At 37.8% G+C, this 25,534-nt stretch overlaps 2 long non-coding RNA genes across 2 annotated transcripts; one reads left to right on the top strand and one right to left on the bottom strand.

Moving 5' to 3' along the window:
* The first annotated feature begins 2,744 nt into the window (after positions 1 to 2,744).
* LOC122844882 lies at positions 2,745 to 10,168 on the top strand. The gene is made up of 4 exons (XR_006372947.1): positions 2,745 to 2,785; positions 3,190 to 3,359; positions 7,058 to 7,208; positions 10,035 to 10,168. It is a non-coding gene; the product is annotated as an uncharacterized LOC122844882 (long non-coding RNA).
* LOC122844883 lies at positions 7,167 to 20,485 on the bottom strand. Its single transcript, XR_006372948.1, has 3 exons — positions 20,410 to 20,485; positions 9,966 to 10,160; positions 7,167 to 7,248 (listed from the first exon to the last, which is right to left on the bottom strand). It is a non-coding gene; the product is annotated as an uncharacterized LOC122844883 (long non-coding RNA).
* Positions 20,486 to 25,534: the final 5,049 nt, after the last annotated feature.

Genomic DNA, 25,534 nt, shown 5'->3' on the forward strand with positions numbered 1-25,534 from the left:
GTTTTTGATTTTTGGAAAAATCAGAGTGTGAAGGCCGCTCCGCTAGAGTGAGAGTCAGAGCGACATTTTGACCCCAAATCATTTTTTAACTCGCCCTCACGCTCACAAATATTGCATGATTGGTATCAAACTTGGTCATGACATTGATACGCGTGCCTGCTCCGGTCAAATGTTTTCAAAATTATCTAGCGCTTACAGTTTCTCTCCAGGTGCTTCAGAGCAAAGTCATGCACCAGGGTAGCAGACAGATCTCACTGATTCACTTCCATGTATTTCTGATAAATTTCAGACCTTGGCACACACTTTTTTATCTCATCGCTGTTAATACTGTGAGTGAGGTAGAGATATGAATAATGGCGGGACTATGTGAGACGACAAATAGCCCTCTCATATGCTTCAAACGGTTTTCGAATATGTATTACGGTTCCCGAACAGGAAACAGTTGTTTGCAATGCTTTTTTTAGTCAAACTGGCTGGCTCAAACAGAGAATTGTCTCCCCCTGGATGTCTCACTCACAGCTGGCAGAGAGGATTATTTACCATGGCAACGGAACCCAGAGCAGGGAGAGCTGTTTAGAACTACAAATACGCATCACTGTAGTTCTAACTAGTAGTTCAGTTAAAACAGAGGAGGACTGAGCTGGCCTTTAGAACAACTTGCTGCTATGGGCTGTATATAACTCATTTAACCCTGTCACTGTTACACATGGGATGAGTCTAGCCCTTTGAAATGAAGCTTACTGAAAATTTCAAAATAAAAGCCCTCGAAAATTTTTACATCAGGTCATTGCTTTTTTGAGCGTTATATGACTGATTTAATCCAATGACTGTTACACATGGGATGACTTTGACCCTTTCAAATGAAGCTTAACAAAAATTTCAAAATAAAAGCTTTGGCAATTTTTACATCATGTAATTGCTCTTTTTGGCTTTATGTGACTGGTTTATCCAAAGCACTCTTACACATTGGATTAGTGTGGGCATTTAATATGAAGCTTACTGCAAATTTCAAAATAAAAGCCTCAATATGCCCCTCTGGACAGTGCACCGATGAAATACATTCTGCATTATCTGTTTATCCGAGGTTAGGGAACTGCCTTGCGCAGCAAGGCAGTTCATTAGCAATAGCCTTTTAGCTTAAATAAGCTATTTTCTATTTTTCAGACTTATTAGCCATGTTTAGTATACTTAATGGAGTAAGTAAATGACAGTAAACATTCTAATGATACCCCACATGCTACTGAAAGTATTTATGCTTACATTAGCATATTTGCTCATTTTAGCTAATACACTTACTTTATCATACTGAATGTTGCATGTCCAGCTTACTTAACATTCTTGTGATTCTCCACATGCTATTGATTACATTGCAGCTTTCTTTAGCATTGATGCTAATTCTTAGCATCACAACGCTGGGTCCAAACCGACGGGCACACTTTGGCAGGCCCCAGTTAAATTTCTTCAGGAATTTTCTAGTTTAATCTTTTCTCTCTCTTTAATGAACTAGAAAAGTGTGATTTGGTAACTTTTAATGATTATTATTAACTTCCCAGCAAGAGGTTTGAATTCACTTCTGTACTTTCTCACCTCGTAGGCCTGACTTAATAAAGTAGTCTGCATTGAAAACCTGAGACCTCATTGCATGGTTCAGCAGACACATATTTAATGCTGTCCCAGTTCTCTCCTGGGTTTTTTAAGCATTTCTGCTGTAATTGTTGCAATGCACTCAGTAAATAGTTATTATTGGATTCATTTTCTTTGGCAGAAGCTATTTCATTAGTTTTGAAAAAAGGAAAAAAAGGCAAAGACATAAAAAACCCCAGAAACAAGCTATAATTAATGTTATTAGTCATTTATATTGATGTCTTATGAGATTATTTATTAGTCATTATTCTGTTAAAATCATACCAGAAATTTTCACACAAGCACAATGAATATTTTAAAGCTTTATCAGAAAATAGATCAGATAAAATCAGATTCATTTGCCTACCCAATTAGCCACAACTAGTGAGGCAGCGTTTTCTGGTATCATCAAACTCAGACACAGGAGAATAAGAGCTTTGATATGTTTTTAAAGCAAATTTCCCAAATATACATGTCTTTTGGCTCAGGCTAATGAGGAGACAAGTTCATTTTACATCCGAGTCCCTTAGGGTAATTTTCTCGACAGTCCTAAAAGATTCATCACATGCTGTGCTCCAACTGTAGTCAGAACTTAGAAATTGAAACTTCCGAGTTGTAAAAATCCACTGAAACTCTCCCTGAAGTTGGAAGCCCTACCCTAGGGTAGGTTTTCTACCCTAGGTTGAAAACCTTTCTGTATTTGAGACTCTAATACAGCGATACTTGGGCATCGCTGTATTAGAGTCTCAAATTCTACCATGTTAACTAGAACATTGCTAACTGGGGTCTGACATCATTCCTAATTGAGTTTACTTCTGAGGTTAATAAAACACAGCATAGCTGTGAATGCAGGCATTATGTTAACATAGCATAAACATGCTAACTCCAACCCAGTCAGCACAGAATGTAGTGCAGTGTGATTCCTTTCAGCCAACATGGCTTACAACATCAGAACTTTCATTCTTTCAGAGGAAATAAAAGTACTTTGCATGGTACATAAACCTTTTGAGTTGGAAATTCAAACAAAATTTCTGACATCCTTTAAAATGACTGAAAGAGTTCAGAGCAGCTTATTTATAGACTGAGAAAGTAATTTAAAAACAGTGCAGGTGTGATGATGAGTCAATCATTGCCAGGTGTGAGATGAGAGCTGAAAGAAGGAGTAAGAGAAACTGCCTGGGGAACAGAAAACCAAAATGTTAAGCTACAACTTGTCTTGACTTTAAACCAGACAAAAACCATAGGTTATAAGAGTAGTTAATTATGAAAATAATTCTTCAAGATAAACACTAAAGTTTTAAGTTATAAATTAAATCCATATTAAGTATCTTTACAGCTTTATTTGTTCCCCTCTGGTGAATAAAGTAAGATGAGGAAACTCAAGAAAGTAGCCTGAAAAATAGCAACAAAGTGACAGAAAAACATTTTGACCCCAAATTGTAGGTTATGTGGAAATGCCAGCAGTCTTTCTGTTGGAACAAAAAAAAAGCCTCCATTTGCATGTGAAAAGAATAAATCATGTTTGCTGTATTACCATGACTGTCCTTTTTTTGTTTTTGCTTTCAGGGCAGGAAGTTTTCATCTGGCTCCGGTGATGTCCTTATTTCCCTCAATGCCTCTGCAAGGTCACAGCTTTATTCAACTAAGAGGCATGGAAGGCAGCAGCTCTCTGGGTTCCCTGAGGCCCTCGAGCAAAGAGAAATACATGAAACTCAGGTACAAGGGCCAACTGACAGGTGTGTATAAGCATGTGGTCCAGGTATGGAGTTTATGGGAGGAACATCCTCCACATAGTAAGTCTTCACAGCTTCCAAAATAAAGAGAAATTATCATTATAAAATGCTCTATGAGCTCAAGGACTTATTGAAATTCAACACAAAGTTCATGGGTAATGGATGCAACACTATGTGTATTAGTTTTATCATGCATTCCGTCATATTTGCAAAGAGCATTTATATATGTGTCCTCATGCACAATGTCAAAGTCATTGTTTGTTTCGACCTTCGAGCAAACCTTGTTATCCAAAGTGCCATGTGAAATCACGTGTCCAAAACAAACCTGAAAGCCAGAATCTGTTCCCCTGCAGCCGTTTTACACACCAGTTTGATCGACATTTAATCTAATTTTAAAAGAATGTTCCTTTTTAGCCAGAGTTGTGGGGTTTTTTTTTATTTAGCAGTTTGTAAATCAGATAAAGATTAGATTTGTTGAACAGACTTTGCTATGGTGTTGATTAACTGTCACTGACTGTGGGGGGAATATTATGCAAACACAGACGCATGAATGAAATTCATGTTGCTCTAAGATGTTTTAATTATTCAAACAGAAATGATCTGTACTCTGTGAATGCTAGATGAAGCTAACAGGGAGGCTTGGTGAGTTCTTATGGAAGTTATATTGAAATCATTCATCTTTTAGCCAGCTGTACCATGGCTTTAAATCAGCAATTTATTTATGTAGCCAAGAAATATATACAGAGACATGTTCTTTCCAAATTTAGCCTGAGCCGAGTTGAAGATCATCTAACCATCAGGAGATGGATTCCAACATCTGCAATGGAGTCCCTGTGGGTTGACACACTTCCACTAATCCACTGATGCACTAATACTGGAGATCATTTTACAATTAGAATTGGATCAAGCTAAATAATTAATGCTGATGACGATGTCTTTGTCAGTGTCTCGGCATATCTCTTTGGGGAGATTCAACTTCAGACAATTTTATTTCAAGGTGTGAAACTCAGCTCCAAGCTTCTAGCAATAAACACAAGAAGACTGAACTTCTCACCACCACAGCAATAGTATGATGGATAATTCTGAACGTTTTTGACAACACAACCTTTTATAACCTTGGTGTTCGTTGACATCAGTAACTAAGCCTCGAGTAATCACCATCTGTTCCAGAATCTTAATTAGTTAATCTGCTTTGGACAGGTTTGGATTAATCATCTCAGAGTTTCACCACTCATGCTTCAGTTGTAGACGACCTACAGCGGAGAGCTCTGATCGTCTGTTCAGACCTGTTTAATACTATATTGCTGGTAAAGCTATATAAGTATCCTGAATGCAAATGTCACGTGAACTTATTACATTAAATTTTAATGATTTCACATGGGACTTAACACACAAATAAAATATGAAAAATACTTTTTACTTGATGAACTTGGCAAATTAAAAGAAAGTTCATAAAAGCATAGTCTCTCAACTTATACATGTATTTAAAAAAACAGCTTGACCACACCTGAATAGAATAATTAGGTCATTAAGGCTCTGCACCATTAGGTAGAGTGACATTTTTATGACTAAATCACATGCTGCTGTGAGAAATTACTTCCAGAAATATGTCATCAAATGTAAACATTCTCTGGTGATTTTATTTCTTTATGGCAAATAAAGACAATGAAAATGTCTGTATTTTACACTTTCTTGGTTGGGACATTTTGACAAATACGAATTATTTATTTTTTTTTTACATTTTTATTTAGTAGTGTTGTACTGTTGCCATACTACAGCATTTATGGCACCTTTTACAGACGATTTCAAGAGGTTGGATAAGATTCTTCTTCGCATTTGTGGCATGTGGGAAAATGGAGGTGATATAACACAAAAAGCAGCCGTGTCCACTACAGTTTGATAGCCAAGGGCAATCCATTTAACCATCAGCTCTTGAAATGAAAAGCTGGTTGGGGGCAACCAGTTTGAGACTGAAGTTCTAGTTTGAAAAAGTGGAAACCTTTGGGGTTGAAGCAAGTTGTTTACATCAAAAGTTTAAAAAAAATAAAAAAAAGAAGTAGTTAGTGTGTCCTCGACATTAAATGTCTGTGCTTCAGTTTGTGTGTGTTTGGGGCTGTTGATATGTGCGATGGATGAGGCGTGTGAACAGGCTGTTTGCGCTGCCTCTCAGACTGCCAGGCTTGTCAGGACGAATGAGGGATCTGTCTGTAAGAAGCCCCACAGTTGGCCTCTGCTGTGCTCTTTGCTGCCCTGATCCACCTTCATCTCTGCTGCTCTTCTGACAGCGAGGAAGAAAGGAGCACAGACCACTGGGAGAAGGCACTGCAGTCGAGCCATGGAATACGATCAGGATCATTTTACTGTAAATGATTATCTGCGACGCACCGCTTTACAATCTCACTCGTGGTCAGAGACCCCCTGGTGTCACATTAATACTTTAGTATTCTGGCCTCTTTTTCCCCTTTTCTAAGTGTTATCAAGGTTTCAAGTTGATGTACATGAATATTCTAAGAGACTATTGGTTAAAATATTCCCCAAACGGCATTAGCGGTACTGTCAGTGACATAGAGGGAGGCACAGAACCAAAATGAAGGAATCTGAAGCAGTAAGAACTAATAAATCAAAGAGAGCTGCAAAATGAAGAGGAGGTTTAATGCTGAGATTTGCAAAATGTTGAAATAATTTGAGAAAGTTATGTTCAAACACTATAAGCATTATCAGTATCTGCATTTCTATTGACTACATAATTGTGCAAATTGGAATTAAAGAATAAATCATAGGGGACCAAAATTGTAACATTTGTTACTCAACTGTTTCTCCTTCACCTCCACCATGTCAAACAAACCAAATCCTTTGAAAAAATCTGTTCTCGCCCTCATCTCTGGCAGCGCTGCACCAAGAGCCACTGAAGGAAACAACACAAAAATGTCTGAAGAAGACACTGAGGGCAACTTCCTTCTTCACAGAATGTAAACAAAAATGGAGAGGTGTAAGACTTTAAGTGGTTGTAGAATTTTTCTTTTGTCTTTGATGAAAGACTGATGGACTGTCATGCTTGTTTTGGTTGTATTTACCCAGAATGCCCTGCGCTATAGTTCACTTCCTGCTTTCCAGTTTGCTTACCATCCACATTTGCATTCAGACCATGAAAGGGTCCATTTCATCTGAACTGATACCCAGATCTTTAGGTGGACCAAAGTTTGCGTTTTTGGTCTGCATCAGACTTTCTTCATACCTCCCTAAACAAACCAGATTTTCTAGCCAAATGGACCAAAGTTTGATTAAAACAGACTAAACAGGGCTGGTGTGAATGCACCTTAAAAGTTGGCAGGCAGTTGCTCTCGAGGACTGGATTGGAGACCCCTCTTCTAGGGGTTACAACTGGATTGAACAAAACAAAAGAAAAATTCTTGCGTTTTTTAATATATTCAAAAGAAACAAAACTGTTGTCTCCAGATATTTCAGTGAAGCAATATTGATGATGTGAGGAGATCAAACAACCCCTCTGATGTGAGCAACACCTGTCACATCTTTTGACAGCCAAGCAGCAGGGGCTTCTGCTGGCTTTAAAGCTGACAAAGACCGTTCAGTGTGCTTTGGTGAAATGTGACAAAAAGCCTCAAAAGCAGCAGTTTGAAAGCTTTCTTTCAACAACACAGTAATTTCAGCATCTTAACCTTTTCTGTTGTATCACTCTTTAGCTCTTCCTCTAAGGCCTCTTCCCAGTGAGGAGGCTGACATATACGTGCCATTCCGCAACCCTGCTGGTGTTGTTGCCGCTGTCTGTGTTTAAGGTCAGCAGAGAGAACTGTGATGCTGCACGGCACCATCGGAGCAGCAAAGTGAGAAGCTGTGAGTCCCACATTCACGGCATTGTGAGAACTGTTGACTTCTAAATGGAGAAGGTGAAAGAATCTACGATGAATGCACACACACACACACACACGCACATTTGCTTGGTTTTTACATCTGGCCACAAGATCTCAGCAAGCAAAACTGTCCAGTTTGACGTTCTGAGGAGGATTAAAATGTAAAATGGTTCTTACTGGATGAGTAGATTGGAATTACAGAGTCAATATAATTTTGTAGTGCAGGTTTTTTACTGAGATTGGCATTAAAAGTGCAAAAATAAAGTTGTTGCATTGACCTCTGTGCTTCTGGGCTTTACGTGAGTTCACCTAGGATGATTTTTCAATAACACAGCGCCCCGAGGCGTTCCCCAGAGACCACAGATTACATTTCTATGAAATTAACTGAAACTCTCTTTGGCTTGTGGCAAGACAATAAATACCAAGGCATGTTAAACATTCACATTTGGTACAAACCTCAACCCTGAACTTTCACTACAAAATGCACCATGAGATGGTTTATTAACAAACTGTACTTAAGTAAGCTTGATTTGTGCAAGTTTTTAATCTCATTATGTTGAGCTAGCTCTTAGCAAATTATCACCAAGATAAATAATATAAAAAGAAAGCATTTTTTGCATCATGTTTCTTGCTTAACATTTGTAGAATATATCTACACAGTTAGCATTTAGCATAATGCTTTCAGCATGCGGAAGGTTTATACTGTATAAATTACCTAACATTAGAGATAATGCAGCTAAATTAGTCTCTAATTTATCTCCATATCCATCTCTCTCCTGGCTCCACCAGACTAGTGGCAGCAGCAATTACTAAACACCTGGTGGAAACATACATCTGCTGAGCTTATTAAACAAGCTACAACTTTCCTAAAAATGGTTGTAAATTGCATTAATGGATGTCATGGAGAAGCATTGTTGTAATGATGTGATGAAGGAGGACTGAAGGAAAGCATAGGAGGTTTTTAAAGAGACAGAGGCCAATTTCAACTGTAGCTGACATAGTTGTTTGTTTGAACTTGATTGGTTCCCTTTAAAATGTTAAAAGTGGCATTTGATCTTACAAAAAGGCTTTATTGGCCAAATGTAGCAGTTACTATTAATACTAAAGGTAATCTTTAATACCCGATAAACATTGCTAAAATGTTTATTGTGTTTTAGTCACTTGGTTAGCTTGAGTTCATATCACTTCAATACATAGAAGTAAAAAAGAAAACAAATAAATAAACCCAGTGTCAAGGTTTTCCTTTCACTGTTGTAAGAACATTTTAATATTTAAATCATCCTTGCTAAAATGATTCAGGCAATAAAGGAAAAACATGAAAGAAAGTGAGAGACTGGCGCAGTGAAAGTCTCCTCAGTGAAGGAGACTTTCACTATCTCTACTTTCACAAAAGACCAAAGATCTTTTGCTTTTCTGAACATCACAATTCGCCACCCAGAGCTCATCCAGAGAGGGCAATATCTCTTTTTTCCTTTTGGGCATTTGATTCATATTAATATGACAAAGACCCTATACTTTGAAATCGTTTTAAAAGTTAATTAAGATTAATGTATAGCCATGAGACTTAATGTGAAGATCATTTGAATGGTGATAGTTTTTCAGAGTAGCTCCAGGTAAGTTGTGATAGATGGGAATAATAAAGGAGCTGACAAAAGGCTTCAGGTTTATGACCACATTTAACACTGATTCTTTGTCATTTTTTTCTTATCTGATCAAGTTCACAAAGAACCGCTAAGCTGTTTAATTTTATAAGGACTTTTGCTAGAGCTTGCTTCATTACAGACATAAAACAGTGTTTCTAGTTTTTATATTAATGTTTGTAATAAAATGCACAAAACATCTGGATGGTGTTTTGTTCCTTTACTTTTAAAATTAGAATCCTCTTTGCGGTGACAATATGTTTTTAAGCTCCTTAGTCTTTAGGTGGATAATGGTGCAAACTTTAAACTTAACAGGAAAAACTAATCTGATGAAATGTAGAACACTTCAGAGCTTCAGATGGGAGCTGCCACCCATCAAAGGGACTTCATGTATTTATCTATGTGTGTATATAAGTATCAGTTAAATGTGTAATTCAGCATATTTGTGTTTATGTATAAAATAGAAACATTTTAAGTCTATTCTGCACTGATTATCTGCCTCGGATTGGTATTAGCTGATCCGATGCACCTCTGACATCTGTATCAGAATTTTAAAAAGTCGATCGGTTCATCTGATCATCATCATTTATCAGTTCATGTTGGAGCCTCAGTTTGCAATAGGTCCTTCAGAAATGATGGTACAACAACAAAACACTCAAACCACATCCAGCATCCGCCAACATGCAAACCATGTCGAAGCACAGGTACGTCCCAGATCTCTCTCTAAATGATTGCAGGAATGGTTTCACTGACCACAACAGATTCCATTCAGAGTTAATTTGGTAATACAGATATATAAACAAAATGAATAACTTTTTGTATTTATCTGTTTTTGTCCCATTTATTACTTTCACATCAGATTAAAAGGAATGCATCACAAAAAACAACTCTGGTTGTGGTGAAAGAACGACCCTAAAGCCTGACGACTGCAGAATGTAACTTGGTAGAAATACTTTGTACGAACCTTGACTATTCAAACACAAATATCTGTGTGCTTTTCCAGCTAACAGACAAAACCCTTTACAAATTGAGCAAGTGACTAAAACTAGACCTTGGATCCTCTCTGTATGAGCGTTTCCTTGGCGTTTTTCAGTATTTACCTCTTTCAGAGATCTGAGAGCACCTAGAAACCAACTGCTATTTTTTTCTTTCCTAATGTTGTTTTCCAGGTCAGAGACCCAATGATGGAGCCATGAAGACACCTGCTGCTCCTGACCGCTCTTCCTTCATCACGGTGGACAGTAACCGGAGGACGGTCAGAGGACAGATGATAGGGCAGTGCAGGCAGGGGATGTCTGGGGAAAAAAAAAAAAAAAAAAAAAAACTTTAAGGAGAAAAATGTTGTTTCCGAGATGAAAACACAGAGGAAGGGTGACAACAAACATAACCCAATGCTAAGAGAAATCAGCAAAAACATCTATATTATAGATTCTACTAATGTAATTATTGTTCAGATGAATGACATTACACCTAAAAACTAACTAATAACTGTTTGGAAAGAGTGAAGAGAAAAAAAACACAAACACTTTATATCAACAGTCAGGCATGGTGTTGGAGGGGTGGTGATTTGGGCTTATTTGAGCAGTCAAATATGAGGTTCTCTGCAACAGCTGAAGCTCGGTCCAAACTAGGTCATCAGCTAGAAACTACAACAGAATAACTAAAGAAGAAGAAGAAAAAGAGTGATTGCAATCAGCCATTTAAAGTCCAGAGCTTAACCTGACTGATTAAAATGCTGCATTGGGATCTTAAAGCGCTGAGCAGAAACAAAGTCTCTGCAAAACTTAATAAACTGATGCAAGGTTGGAAAGAAAAGTGACCCAAAATATCAAATAAGGTCAGCCACTGAAAGTGGGAGCAAAGGTGATTTTTACTCTTTTGTGTCTGCATACTTCAAATTATTGTGGTGAGCAGATAATTGTGTTCTTATCTTAAAGGGAAAAGTAACAAATTCTACAGAAATCAGCTGTACAATGTTTTTACAAAGCATCAATAATGGAAGAGGAGAGCATCGCATTCACTTTCAATTTTTCAGCATCCAAAAGCAAATATGTCCTTTTTGCTGTCAAAAGACAAACTGTGCAGGCATTTGTCTTCATGTTTATACTCCAGCTGTTGTGACAAGCCTTGCATGTAATTTCCGCCTCACTATGTTCCTGCGTTTCGTCGTCAAACGCAATTAGCCGCGACCTAGTTTTACGAGCAGGAGAAATACTGTTCTTTAATTGCCTCCTATCCTGGCGAGTGTCGACTGGGGAATGTTTCACAGAATACAGCGGGACAATAACAAGAAAAATGGTGATGACGTTCAGCCACACTTATCAGGAGGGTAATGAGTAGCTACCAGTTTCCTTGTAAGCCAAAAAAAATTAGAAGAAATCATATTTTAGTCAAATTATGGTTTGTCACTGAAAGATTTATGTGGGGAAGCATAACATTTAAAAGAGAAATAGAAATTAAACACGTTGCAGTATCAAAATACATGATTTAACACAGTTTAGCTTCTGGTTTCTATGATCAGGATTAATTTACGGCATCAATATTTTAGTCCGGAAAACACAAGTATGTATAGTAAAAGTGCAACAATTTATATGTCTTCTGTCTAGCAAAGATTTTGTTTTATTAGTATTATATTCTTAGAAGATGAATTAAACTTGAGTTATAATGTTTTGGAAAAGCCAAACCACCGTGTTTCCTCCAGTACTTCTTTCCTCCAGTTATGATCCCAATGTAAAGTTTATCGCAGATGTAATAGGCTAAAAGAATGCCGTCAAAATATCCTCCCAAGATCAAGTTCTTTATATAATCTGTATCTTTTCCATCACAATTGAGTTCTTGCCCCAAGATTAAATGTATAACAGATTGACCCAAAAATCAGAGCAACCGGAGGGGGTGGGGGGATGTGTCCCCCCCAAATATTGGAGACAGTCGCATTCATCCCACCCGATAATTTCACCGCAGTTGCGAAGAAGTTTTAAATCTTCCACTCTCGTGCTTTTATTTTGAAGGCACACCACAGCGCCTTCAGCACAGCACTGTGGTGTTTGTTGTAAATACATGAATCCATACAGGGACATGAGGCTCCAGAGAGTCAGAGGGAGGCAGAGACAATAAAACATTTCAGTAGATATTTTAGTTAAATATTTGTGGCTGAAAAAAAACATTTAGGCTTTTTATCTCAGTGTTTTTTATGGCTCATGTTTGGTAAGTTACTGAATGCAGGGCTGGAAAGTGAAACTGAGTTATCAGTGAGAAGCTAAGGAGTCTGTTAGATGTGAAAAGTATCATTTTTGTTAATCTTGTAAGATCAAACTGTTGCACTGATGTACAGAGTTGTTCAAGAACAAAACTTGTTTCTTAGCTTTTATTGTTGTTGTACTGTAATGAGTTTAAAACTGCTGAGTCCTATTTTATGATTTTTTTTTTTACTTCGGTTTTAGAAAGAGGCAATATCCGTTCAATTGCCAGTCAACTTATATCAATGCATTTTGACCAATAATCAAAGGTCTTTTGACCAATAAAATACATCAGAATCTGGCAGCTTGTGTTTGCTACCAGAGTGTTTAGCTTGCTAGTTGTGAGGTGAATGATACTGCTACCCCCGCGACCCGACCCCGGATAAGCGGAAGAAGATGGGTGGATGGATGGATGATAAAGTGAGTGTTCAGTCCTGGAATGACAGTCATTATGCTACATGAATTCATAACTTTAATCTGATTATTGGATTGTAAATAGTAACGTGTTAGAATACTTGCATTGCAAAATAAATTATGAACTGTATGCAAAATTGTACAGACATTTAGAAATACATTCTACACTGTTGTAATTGAAGGTTTTCATTTCATCTGCCTCTTCTGCTCACTCATTGCTCTCAGCGTGAGCAAGAGAAGATGAGAAAAACACAATCTGCATTTTAAGCTTCATTAGTCGCCTGCAACTGACTCTGCAGTAAGCAGCAAATAATATTTCTGAGATTCTTTAGCATAAATAAAAATCTCGCAAATTGTTGTAAAAGTCCAGCTGAGCAGGTAAAAATATGTGGAAAAAAGAGAGAGACAATGTTGGACCTTTTACGCTTTGGGGTGGATTAAATCCAAATGAATCAATCAGGAGTAAATACCTTCCTGGCTGGTCTTAACCCCGCCTCTTTAACACACACTCACACACAGATTAATGCCCACAGCAGTGCCAGATAACCCTGCAGTTCAGATTGATTCATGGAACGGGTGTCAAGTTCAAACTGAGGACAGGGGCTTGCAACCAGAACAGCTCAATGTTTCACCAACAAAGTTAGAACAACGTTTCAACTGAAAATCCTCAAATCTCTTCAAAGATTGGCAAATGTTGCATTTCCTTTTTGAAAATTATTCAGACTTTACATTTTATCACACTCACTACTTTGTGCGTTTTCTTGTTATATTTTTCACAAAAGCTGAGTACTGCAGCTTTAACATGTAAGCAAAAACTTTTTCTTCTATGTTTATTAAAACCGTCACCATAACAGCATAATAAAACTTTTCTGCTATCACCGTAGAACCTCCACTATACAAGTTACTCTACATTCACATCTGTTATGAAGTTACCTGAAATAGAGGTGGATTTCACAGCAACAAAAGGCACTTAGCAGGTGTTAAATTAAATCCCGTTCCTCTGACATTCTGTCTTATGATAAAGTTAATTAAGTGTGAGAGTTTGTAACTGGAAGCAAAACGGGAGCAAATGTCTCTCAGATAGTACGATACCCTGCAGGGGAACGCCGGCCTTTTCTGATGGATCATTGTCACTTTCATTACGGTCTGCCACGGCTAAATGAAGAGATAGAATTTCCTCCCCCAAAAAAAGAGAAAATAATGAACATGAAAGTTGGATTTAGGAAACTGCACCTGACTCCTGCCATTTTGAGTAAAAGGGAGGAAATGTGTTAAGGGCTGGAAATGAATTAAAATGGTTCTCAAAGTGATATAAGAGCCCTTGACAGTGTGTAATTGCAATCAGTTAAATTGCCTAATTCAAGCAGAGAGCCATGGGGAGCTGCAATTTGCAAAGAGGCGTGGGGGCAAAAGGGGGCGGGGACTTATTTATTTTATCCTAAACACCTCTAACTATGTTTACATCAGCCTGGGCAATTAATTAAACCTCAATATGATGTTTTCTTTTTCATTTTCACCTGATAAATCAGTGACTAAAACCACCGTCAGAGGAATAAGACAGACAGACAGACAGACAGACAGACAGATAGACAGACAGTAACATGTTGCAGACAGTATAATTTGGGCCTGTTTTCAGTGAGAAAAGAGAGCTCTCTGATTGAAATAATACATTTGGAGTGTTGGTAATGCCACCTTAAGTGCTGCTGGAGGAGTTGAGTGAATTAATCGCCTCCCCAACTCGATCCCAGCCAATTACATTATCCCCTGATTTATGAAACAACAGACCCCAGTCCACTATAACCTTGAGCCCAGAGGTGTTGAGTAAATCTGGCTTTGTGTTAAAATCCAGAGACTAAGAATAATTGGGAAATTTTACTTTTTAATTAAATCTTGTCAGCATCATATTCGGGAAACACATAATAACAGATGAGCTTTTATTTCTTTAATATTTCACATGCTGTCAAGCATTTAGGCGCCAAGCTATTTTGCCTGATGTGAACTTCCATTTTATGTGCATACAGACCAGTGATTGGGGCTCATTGATGCCAGTGCTCTACTTTTATTAAACGTATTCCTGGCTCAGAGTTTATGTGTTAAGTTGTGTCTCTTTTCTGGAAGAGACTATTAACACATCCACCATTAACCCCTTTTTAACTGCTATTTTATCAGTTTTTTTTCTTTAAAGAAAGTACATCTGACCTTGTGCTTTTGCGTTTAGCTGCATCTCCTCTCGGTAGAGAGCCATTGATTAAAGTATCGCTTTCACTAACCTGACGTATTCACTCCTTTTGTCTATAAACAATAAGAAGAACTGATCTGAAGGAAAACAGGAACAAGACAGATCTAACCAAAATAAGAACACAAAATAATAAAACTAGAATCCAATCAAATAACCAAAACAACTCAGCAACCCGAGACATTCACACAAACTCATTTGTGTGAAGATGTTAAGTGATATCTCTTAACTGGAGCTTTAAGTAAAACAGATGAATCACAGTGGTCTGAAGAAAGAAGAAAAAAAATCCATCTCATAAATATTTAAGACATGTACAAGCAACTTGACAGATTCTATCTTTACTTTAGTTTTTTCTTCTTTCTGAAGTTATTTTAGTGGCTTTAGTCCCAGACGCACACTAGGAAGTAAACACGCAACAACTCAGCACTGGCAACCAGCACTATGCCTCTTGACAGGCATTGTGGTGATTGGGATTGTCTGTATAAGCATGTCAGTGCCTGAGAACAACGAAACAGAGACCCTGAAGCTAATTAAAGACGGGTGCCCCTCCTTGTCTTCAACAGCTTCTGACAGGCAGGAGGCCGACAGGCTCCGTGGAGGCTCCTGCAGCAACAAGGCAGAGACTGGAGGTGCCATTGCTACTTAGACTGTGCGTGACAGAAGCAGCTTTGCAGAAGGATGGACAAAACCCCCTAGAAACCGATGGATGTTGCTGTCTGAAAGCGGCTTTGATTGCTGGTGGCTTGAATCAGACATATAAACCAGCTCATCAGAACGTCCCTTTTCAACCATCGAGGACTGAAAGTGTCTTTGAATGGGAGAGAAACAAACAGTCACCTCTAATGGCTCCATGCAGCACTAAGCACAAAGCCAGGAGAGCATGTAATGACTTCACTTGGTGTAGCACAAAGTCCCTCTCTGAACAAAACAAGATAATAAGAGTTACACATATAGAGAGCCTGAAGTGTGAGTTAGCCTCTGCAAGTCAAGCTGAAGACATCACGCATTAACAAGGTTTTATATTATATGACCTTATTATGTCCAAGTAAAAAGGATGTAACATTTAGACTTCTGCAGTCATAATAGTAAAAACATGCTGAATTGAATGTGCCGGTCAGTGTTTCTCAATTATATTCTGCCTTAAAACAATATACAAGATCAGTTTATTAACTGAGTTGGTCAAATATAATCTCGACTGCTCAGTCTGTGTGATACTCAAAAGTGCAAATGATTCACTAGGATGTGCATATTTAAACTTAGCAATAGCTGCATTTTCATTACAAATGTGCACAAAACTTTGACACCTGTTGATATTTTGATAATGTTGAAAAAACACAATTTTTCAATTCCGTTAAATTAAAAATACATTTAAAATCACATGTTTGTCCACAAGATTAGAAATGAAAAAACATGCTCATCACCCCCCTACCACTTCATGTCGTCTTCTGAACCAGTAGTAACATCTGTTTGTTGATTACATGACTAGTGTGATGCAAAAAGTGCTTCCAATGCAATTTTGTGAAACATACAAATTTTGATATGGCTGAACAACCACCTCACCCAAGGACAAAAACCTTCTAACAAAAAATTTGAATTTTTTTAAATTGGTAGGATTCCGTTAAGAGAATTTATTTTCACAATTTCAATTTATGTTATTTTAAGGTCAACAGTGAAAAGTTTTCAAACTATCAATATTAGTAGTCAGCCTCTATGGATTATTCTTTTTCAAAAAGCATATAGCTTATAAACTTTTGTGTAAAATTTGCAGCAATTTTGTTTGCATTTCAGCTTGATAGAAGAGAGGAAAGTGCATGATACTTTGTGAATAATAATAATCACAGAAATCCCAAAGGTCATGTAGGCTTTTTCTGCAAACTACAGTTACTTAAAAATGACAGAGCATTATGGCCAGACTAAGCTTTTTGTTTTTAATATGAGATGAATAAAGTTGTAATAATACAAGGATGAAGTCATAACTTTAAAAGAACTCTATAACAAACTGTACTAAAATTAAAAATATGACCAACTAGTGAAGATATAGTCGAGGTTATACAAATAAGAAATACTTAATCTTTTAACACACAAACATCATCAAACGCGTCTCCATCTCTCTGCTACGGAGGTAGATATGTGTCAAAATGTCTGCGTTTGAATCCTCCTCCACCTTGTAATTGATTTCAATTACAAGGTGTGTCAATTACTTAGATAACTAAGTAGAAGCTTTATCTCACTTTTTTTCTTTTTCTTTTACAGGAGCCTGACTCTGGCGCCATCAGAGATCTCTAGCCCAAACTGTAGACATCTTTGACTTGCTGCCTCCAGTGAACGAGGAAAGAACTGCGTTCTTTTGCAGCTTCATGTGTTGCAGATAAATGTGATGGATTTGTTGCTTAAAAAGTGACTTCACCTGCACAACCACTTGGTTCATGAGAGCAAATTGCTTGCAGTTGGTCCACCTGAGAACAGGGGTGTTAGTGGTGCAGTTCAGACCCGAAACAAATGACCATTTGCACACACACACAGATGGAAACCCGAGGTCAAGTGTTGGAGTGCAACAGATCCATTATCGAGATCAAGCCGGTAGAGATCCAGGTGTCTGGACACAAAACGCATTATGTGATTAAGGTGCGTTAAGATGCTGTGCTGACTGTGTGTGTGTGCGTGTGGGCGTGTGTGTGGGGTGTAGATGAGGTGTAAAGGCCTCTGGAGCTGCACAGAGCTCTCTTTGAGCTCTCAGATGAATCAATCCCTGGCCATCCAATTTAGAGTGCTGAGAGAGGGCGCATCGATCCGAGCTCCGAGTTTCAACAGACGATGACAGTTTAAAAAAAAATAATTTAAAAAATAAAACAGGGAGGATGGCGAAGAAAAGTAACAATCACTGCAACTTATCTTATGTTTACTAACACAAACTTGTAATCTGCCATATCTGTCTTGATTCTTTACTCTTGACAAGCACAAATGGAAAAATAGATAAAATCGTTGTTTTAGAGATGAGGGAATGCAAGATACATCATATAAAAGAAAAGATGTCATGAGATTTAAACAAGAAAAAAGGGAAATACGTTTCAAACTGAAAGTGCTGTTAGGCTCAAAAAGGAGCTGTTTTCACATATACAGCGCCTTCATAAAACCTCAAGGTAACATGCTTGATCGTGGTATAAAAAAGTCCTGCAAATTCATGATACTCCCCATTTTAACATTTAAAATGAAAAAAATATATATACTGATTCTATATTTCCTCTGGAAGTATTAAAAAACTCTTTTTGATTTTCATGATACAGAAAGCCTTACTCCACTAATACAGTACAGACCAAAAGTTTGGACACACAGTTGTTTCCAAACTTTTGGTCTGTACTGTACTTAGAAATATTTTTATAGGAACATGTTTTAGAGCGGAAAAGGCTTTCAAGAACTTTTGCTAAAGAAATTAACAAAAAAATGTTTTGCTCCCCAGTTGAAGACCTCTTGGATTTATTTCTGAAATTTCTCCAGCTGTCCGGGTACATATTGTTGTTAAGAACTGTTTTCTGTTGCTCATCTCCAAATCAAAGGTCTGGTGAGATGGAAATGTGGAGTAGAGGCTGAAGGGGAGTTGGGAGCAGCTCTAGGCAGAGAAAAGACAGATGAAGGAGGAGGATGAGGATGAGGATGAGGATGGCCTGAACCCCCTAGTTGAAATGCTGCACATACAGGGCCGAGCAATGACAGAGCAAAACACTCTGTAGCTATATAACCTCTTATAAACTTTATCACTCTCAAGATTTGACATTAAAAAAGCACCTGAGAGTAAACACTCTGCCATATAACCAATATTGGTGAAGCTCTGTGTTTATAGGCCTGTAACTGCTGAATATCTTACACCAAGTGTATAACAAAAATCAACCCTAGTGTCTATAAGTCACCCATGATTTCACGGTAGTCTGTGAATTTTAAACAGAAAAGCTCAGAAATGTGAGTTGCAGAATCAGACTAAACTTTTCCTGTTTTAAGGATCATCAAAAGTATTTGCAAGTGCTAAATCTCAAAATAATGAATATTTTCTATAAATCAAATCAATTTTATTTGTACATCACATTTCAGCAACAAGGCAGTTTAAAGTGTTTTTTTTACACTATAAAAGCAGAATAGTAACCAATCATTAAACAAGAAACAAACATTACATTTTTCCAATGCCATCACAAGAATCAAGCAAATATGCATCAAAAATATCAATGTGTTCCAGTTATTATGAATCAAAGGCAACTTTTAACTGGTGGGTTTATAGCCTTGAGTTAAAGGAGCTGTGTTTCATCCTTTTGGTAATTTTCTGGAAGTTTGTTCCATATTTTTGGTGCATTATAACTCAATGCTGCTTCTCCATTTTATTTTTAGTACTTTCTTCAAATTCAGAAATTTTAAAACATCAAAAGACCACAAATTTCTGTATTAAAGATGCCACCAACAACAGGTATTTGTAGAAGAATGTTTAAAAACTAAAGGTTAATCATTTTTACAGCTTTTTTTTTTTTTTTTTTTTTTTTTGAAGTTCATTTCAATTTTGGAAACTTTTCAGAGGAAAGAAATAGATCAATCTGAGCCTCAAATTATATGTATTCAAGTGTATGGCCAAGCTGTGGGATCTAAAGTGCATCACTTTATTTAGTGTGGCAGTATAACATCACTGACCTTGTCAGAACGACATTTCTCTTGTCCATACCCCATGTTAACTTTCTTCTTCCTGTTATCCTCAGGAGTTCATTCAATCTGTTTCCCACTTGGCCATGCAGGAAACTGCTCTCCCTTCTGAATAAATTACCTGGACCCTTAAGCTTCTGCTTTAGCTCATATATCGTCCAGTCTGCTCTTGGACATTTCCTTTGGTTGCAACAGTTTCTGATTCATCAAGCAATAATGACATCACCTTCCACCTAACAAGGGGCCTGCTTGAGATAATTTAGAATGACAGTAAAATGTTTGCTCTCAGCAGTGGTTTGTCACTGCTCTAAGGCCAATAATGGCACCTGATGTGTATGGAAATAATTACACTCTGGATGCAGAGTTGTTTAGCCCCCTCAAACTGCGGTCTGGGGCAAAATAACATGACAAAAGCAATAGCATCACAGCTTCTCAGACCCAACGGCAACAGTAAAGGTTCTACCAGTTCTTGAATACTTGAGAAACTGTCTAAAATCAAACCACTAATGGGTCTAATTTTGTGAAAATTCCAGTAATTGATGAGCTGCACTTACATTTCCAAAACATGCCCAACACCACAATGGATCCGTTGTACTGTTGAAAATAAAGCGATTTCCTTTGCTATCAGGAACAAAAGCCAGTCAAGACAGTGAATAAAGGTCACCAGAGAAAGACGGTGCCTCAGGATCCTATTAGACAGCATTACTTGAAGGACTTTGATAGAGGTCTGATGTTGGGTTTGTAGGAGACTGGACAATGTGTTGCAGCATTGCCTGTTATGTGAGGGTTATAGATATCAAATTAAAGTACCCATTTAGGGTTCATTATCCCATGCTGTGTTGTGTCATGTCCAGTATCTGAAGCCAGGTGCCATTCACTTCATGTTCTGCACAATACACCAATCCATACTTGATATTGTTTGTCTTTACTGATTTAGCCGATTGATGGAACGCTGTCACTCTCCCATAAATAATTGCTTACCTTGTGATGCAGCAACTGTTGTCTTTCACTGTCCATTCTGAGTCTACAGCAGCTTCATATCACCTATGGCAGGGTGTCAAACTCCAGTCCTCGAGGGCCGCAGTCCTGCAATTTCTAGATGTGCCTCTGCTGCACCACACCTGAATAGAATAATTAGGTCATTAAGGCTCTGGAGAACTGATCTACACAGGAGGAGGTAATTAAACCATTTCATTCCAGTGTTTTGTACCTGTGGCACATCTAAAAACTGCAGGACTGTGGCCCTTGAGGACTGGAGTTTGAGACCCCTGACCTATGGCATACCTACCACATTTCTAAGTGTGTGCTTGTTATGTGCTTTGGGCACATTTTAATTCTTTCTATTTATTTTTCTAGATTGTTTTGTGGATTGACTTTAGTTGAATTACCTTTTGTTTAATATATTTTGGAGTTTGGATAATTCCTTTTTGTAATTAATTTGATTTTGTTAATTTGTGGCACTGGTGGCCTGCCTATAAATAGGCCTGGTTTCGACATGTGTGGAGATCCGCCCTTCTGCTCGCTCCACCACCACCAAGGCTGAGTCCTGACTCCAGTCGCTGTAGGCCGCAGCTGACGTCTCCAGCCTGCCATGAGGTATTTTTGTTAGCCTTTTTGTTTGCTGTTTTCATTGTGATTTTGGCCTGGTGGGACTGATTGTCCTGTTTTCGATTCTTTCTTTGCAGTAGATTCTTTCTTTTGTTTTAGTCTGGTACTAGTCGGGGCTTTGACGGCCCTGTATAGGGTCGGCCCCCTGCTGTACCATTTAGTTCTTTTTGATCAGCTCACCAGGTCCAACTTTCTGTTAATACTTTTGGAGTTTTGCTTTTTCCTCTCTTTTTTGGGGGGACACGGGCAACTGAGGGTATTTAACTCTCTCTCTCTCTTTTACTTTGAGAGTACCAAACCAAACATCTGCAGGTTCCCCATAACTTTGTTATCTTCAGATCTATAAACCTCACAGGGCTTGAAAACTGAAGTAAATGTATTGTCTATGGACACATTAGTGGCTAACAACAGCATTTACTAAGCCTTGAACATGGACAACATTCTAGATCAGGGGTCTCAAACTCCAGTCCTCGAGGGCCGCACTCCTGCAGTTTTTAGATGTGCCACAGGTACAAAACACTGGAATGAAATGGCGTAATTACCTCCACCTTGTGTAGATCAGTTCTCCAGAGCCTTAATTATTCTATTCAGGTGTGGTGCAGCAGAGGCACATCTAAAAGTTGCAGGACTGCGGCCCTCGAGGACTGGAGTTTGAGACCCCTGTTCTAGATCCTCTCATTAGTTCTCTTCTCTTCATCTCAACTCCACAGAATGTCAATAGGACTAAGATCTATTAACTGTGATGGCAATGGAAAAAGGTTGATTTTGTGAATCATTTTTGTGCCTTTAGAAGAGGTCCACAGTTTTTCAGGTCACCATATATGAGATATTATTGGTGATTAGCTACAAGTTTGTTTGTTATGCAAGAGCATCACAAAGAACACACTCCCCTATCCTACAGATAGTACCTAATGGTTATGGAGTCTTGGAATCTTCAAGATGCCAGTATTCATAAGTTTTCCCATCAGCGACTTTTTAAAATTTGTCCTCACCCTCATCACTTCCTAGTCTTTAAATGGTCCATCAAACACATCTCAGAGGAGATGTGGGTGTTTCATCCTCCAACACTTGAGCTTGTTGTCCTTGAATTTCATTGCATCTTGCAGTCTTTGCCACAAACTGTTAAAAAGACAAGGATCGCTTATCTTTTTCAAGCAGGTGAAACACATCAATCGCTCAGCGTGGTTTTGCAACCTTCCCTTCCTCCGCCTCCTCAAAGAAAACACAAAACTTACATGAAAACATTTCCAACCCAATTAGGGGCATAATTAATGAAACCCAGCATCGGTAGCACCACAGCAATTGCCAGAGAAGGGAGGGTGAAAAATGTGGCAATCAAATTAATCAAGCAAAAGGCACAGACCAATTACTCACAAAGCATCTTGAGTGTGGCATCGAGTGAGCAGGACAGTTGATAGCTATCACTAAATTAGAGGTTGTTTTATCATTTGGGATGATGACGGACTGACGGTGGGAGACAAAGCAGACCTTATGCTGCCCAGTTAAAACAAGAGGCACTGAGATTGTGATTAATGAAAATGTGAGTGACTGCATCCCCTGGGCCTGTGTCCCGACCTCGTGTAGATCCAATGGTTTGGCGGAAAACTGGATGGGCTTCCACACAGGTTTGGGGAAAGTAGTTGGTATATAGAAGGAAAATTAGCACTTATTTCATTGATTCCTTCAGCACTGATTAGAATGGTAAAATACCAGAGAAACTAATCAAATTCTCCACCTCTAGTGCTGCCTATCAGTGGGACATTGTGCTGTTGGAAAATGCAGTAAAGACACCAGAAGCAAACTTCAACATTAGAGATAGATGCATGTTTATTTTTTGTGGGAAGGAAACTTTCACTTTTCCTACATTTTTTTTTTTTGTCATTCCCTACTATTTGGCTGAACTTTCAGAACAACACGTATAACAAAATAAAAAACACATACTGATAACCAAATGTTGCTTTTCTTTTTAAAAGAAAAATTACTTTCTGCAGACTGGGCTTTGATTACAGCCTGAGTGCTGACGTAGTCCGGAGTGAAAACAAAGGAGCTGGGGAGTGGCAACGCTGTTGTGCATTTCAATCGTGTGAGGAGTCGAGAGGGCCGCTGCTCATGGCGCAGACTGGTCTTAATTCATGCTGCAGGTCGACTGAAGGAAAATGGCTCTGATGGACTGCATGTGATAAAGCATGATGTCCTCCTGCTAATTGATACTCTGCAGCTCTTTGAGGGATAAAACCATCAGCCTGCCTCTTTACCTGCTTTTACCAAGAAATGTGCAATATTTTTTAACTTCAGGTGACATGTTGGTCAAACAAAGCTGCTTTTCACTGTTACGGCTCAGTCATGTATATAAAAAGGTTTCATATACTTTACTGTAGAGTCAGATTTGATTTTGGATCCCTTATAATTCTCAGCAAATTAGGTTTCAATGAAAATTAGCTCATGTTGTCTTATTTTTGATTGATTTCCACTTAACATGTGTGTCAAATGGTTTAAATAATGGACTTCAAATTATTTATTCCCGGATTGACCTATTAGCAACAATTGCTAGTGTGACCGGTGAACTTCTGCATTGTGTGTGCTATGTGGTGATCGGACAAACCACAAAATACCAAGTCTGGGTTTGGAGGCTCTCTCCGTTTATGTAATCTGTCAATCGGAAGATATTAGCATTCGCACATAGCATGTGCTCCAGTTCTCCAACACAATCTATACAAAATAATAGTGTAAGCATGCATCAAATATTACTAAGGCGTTATAGCAACTCAAATAAAAAAATATCCAAACACCATATCATTAATACATAATGAAAAATAAACATTTGAACAATATAAATGAAAGGATTCCCTTACAGAAAAATCCCATGAAAATCACATGTGACTTTCACATGTGATCACGTGGTTCACATAAATTTTACATGTGAATGATGTGAATCACATGTGAAAGCACATGAATACGTGTGATTTTGGAACGTTTCGTGGTAAAATCAGAGGTGGTTGTGATCACGTGATCACATGTGATTCACACATTTCCACATGTGATTCACACATTTCCACATGTGATCACATGTGATGTTTAGGGGATTTTTTTTGGAAGTGTTACAAGGGATTATAAAACATACCTCTCCCCAGTGGAACGAGTAACAAAAGGGAAGAGGAAATTAATAACTTAATATTTATGATAGTCCTAGGACTCTGAACAAAAGAAGAAGAAAGTAAGGCGGAGCTGGAGGATCAAACCCTTTATAGCAAGCACAGAGAAACACAAGGACAGTCAAGTATAAGAGGACAAATGCATTAAAGAAAACATTTTGTGAAAATATATAACTATTAATATAGACCCAGTTACACTACCCTAATGTTATTGCTGATGTCTTCCATCTTGGCATTGTTATAACACAACTGTAAATGGTCTACATGTTTTCCTGTTCTTCTAGAAGTCAGCCATGTAGATCAATAATTTATTCTTTGCTTTGGTCAGGCTGGACATTTCTGTTTTGGTTAGTTTGTTATTCACATTTGAACACAATAGAATTGGCACGGTGAATATTTTTATCTTTTTATTCTGTGCCACAAAGGTTTATTTTGTTTCACAGTTTGGGTTTGGATTTTGGTATCTGCTCCACACAGATACCAAAATTCAGGCACCATGTGTATTGCATTTGATCTGGATTACTCTGTTATCTGTACCGTACACACGTGTTCTTCTATGTTGTCGAATTCAAATTTTATTACCACTTTTTATTCAACTTTTTGGCTCAAGTCAGACACAGAAGACCCAGAAAGCAATTATGTTGACTTACTGAGTGTGAGCTCTATTTGGAAACAGGACTAGTTACTCAGTATATTATGTAGTGTATGTCTAAAGTGTACAGCTAAATCTTGAAAAAGTTCAACAGTTATTTTTGATGATTATGGCTAACATATAATAAAACCCCAAAATTCAGTGTCTCAAAAAATTTGATTTTGAAAAAGTTGGCAACACTTAATTTGACGGGTTGTGAATATGACTGTCATGACACCGTCCTAAACATGACATAACACCTGTCCTAAACATGACATAACACCTGTCATAAACATGAGTAAGTCTTCAGGAATATTTATGACTGTTGTCATAAAGTGTCATTCTGTAAATCATGACACTTTTGAAACCAAGATGACATTATTTAAAATGTCTTTGTTATGACAACTTGTCATTAACCAAGAAATCACGATCTGACATAAATTTGTTAAAAAAGTATTAATGATTAAACTTCGAAATTATGTAGCTTTATGTTATTAAATCTAAAGTTTAATCAGCAATACTTCTATAACAAATTTATGTCAGATCATGATTTCTTTCTTATGTCCTGATTAGGACGATGTCATTACAGTCTATTCACAACCCGTCAAATAAAGTGTTACCAAGAAGTTAAATATGGAAAACTAATAGCTGCATTTCCACTGAGCATATTGCGCAATTTGACACTGCAACAATAAATTTGCTTAATGTAAACATA

This window comes from Gambusia affinis, linkage group LG15 (assembly GCF_019740435.1).
Source record: "Gambusia affinis linkage group LG15, SWU_Gaff_1.0, whole genome shotgun sequence".
NCBI classification, from domain to species: domain Eukaryota; kingdom Metazoa; phylum Chordata; class Actinopteri; order Cyprinodontiformes; family Poeciliidae; genus Gambusia; species Gambusia affinis.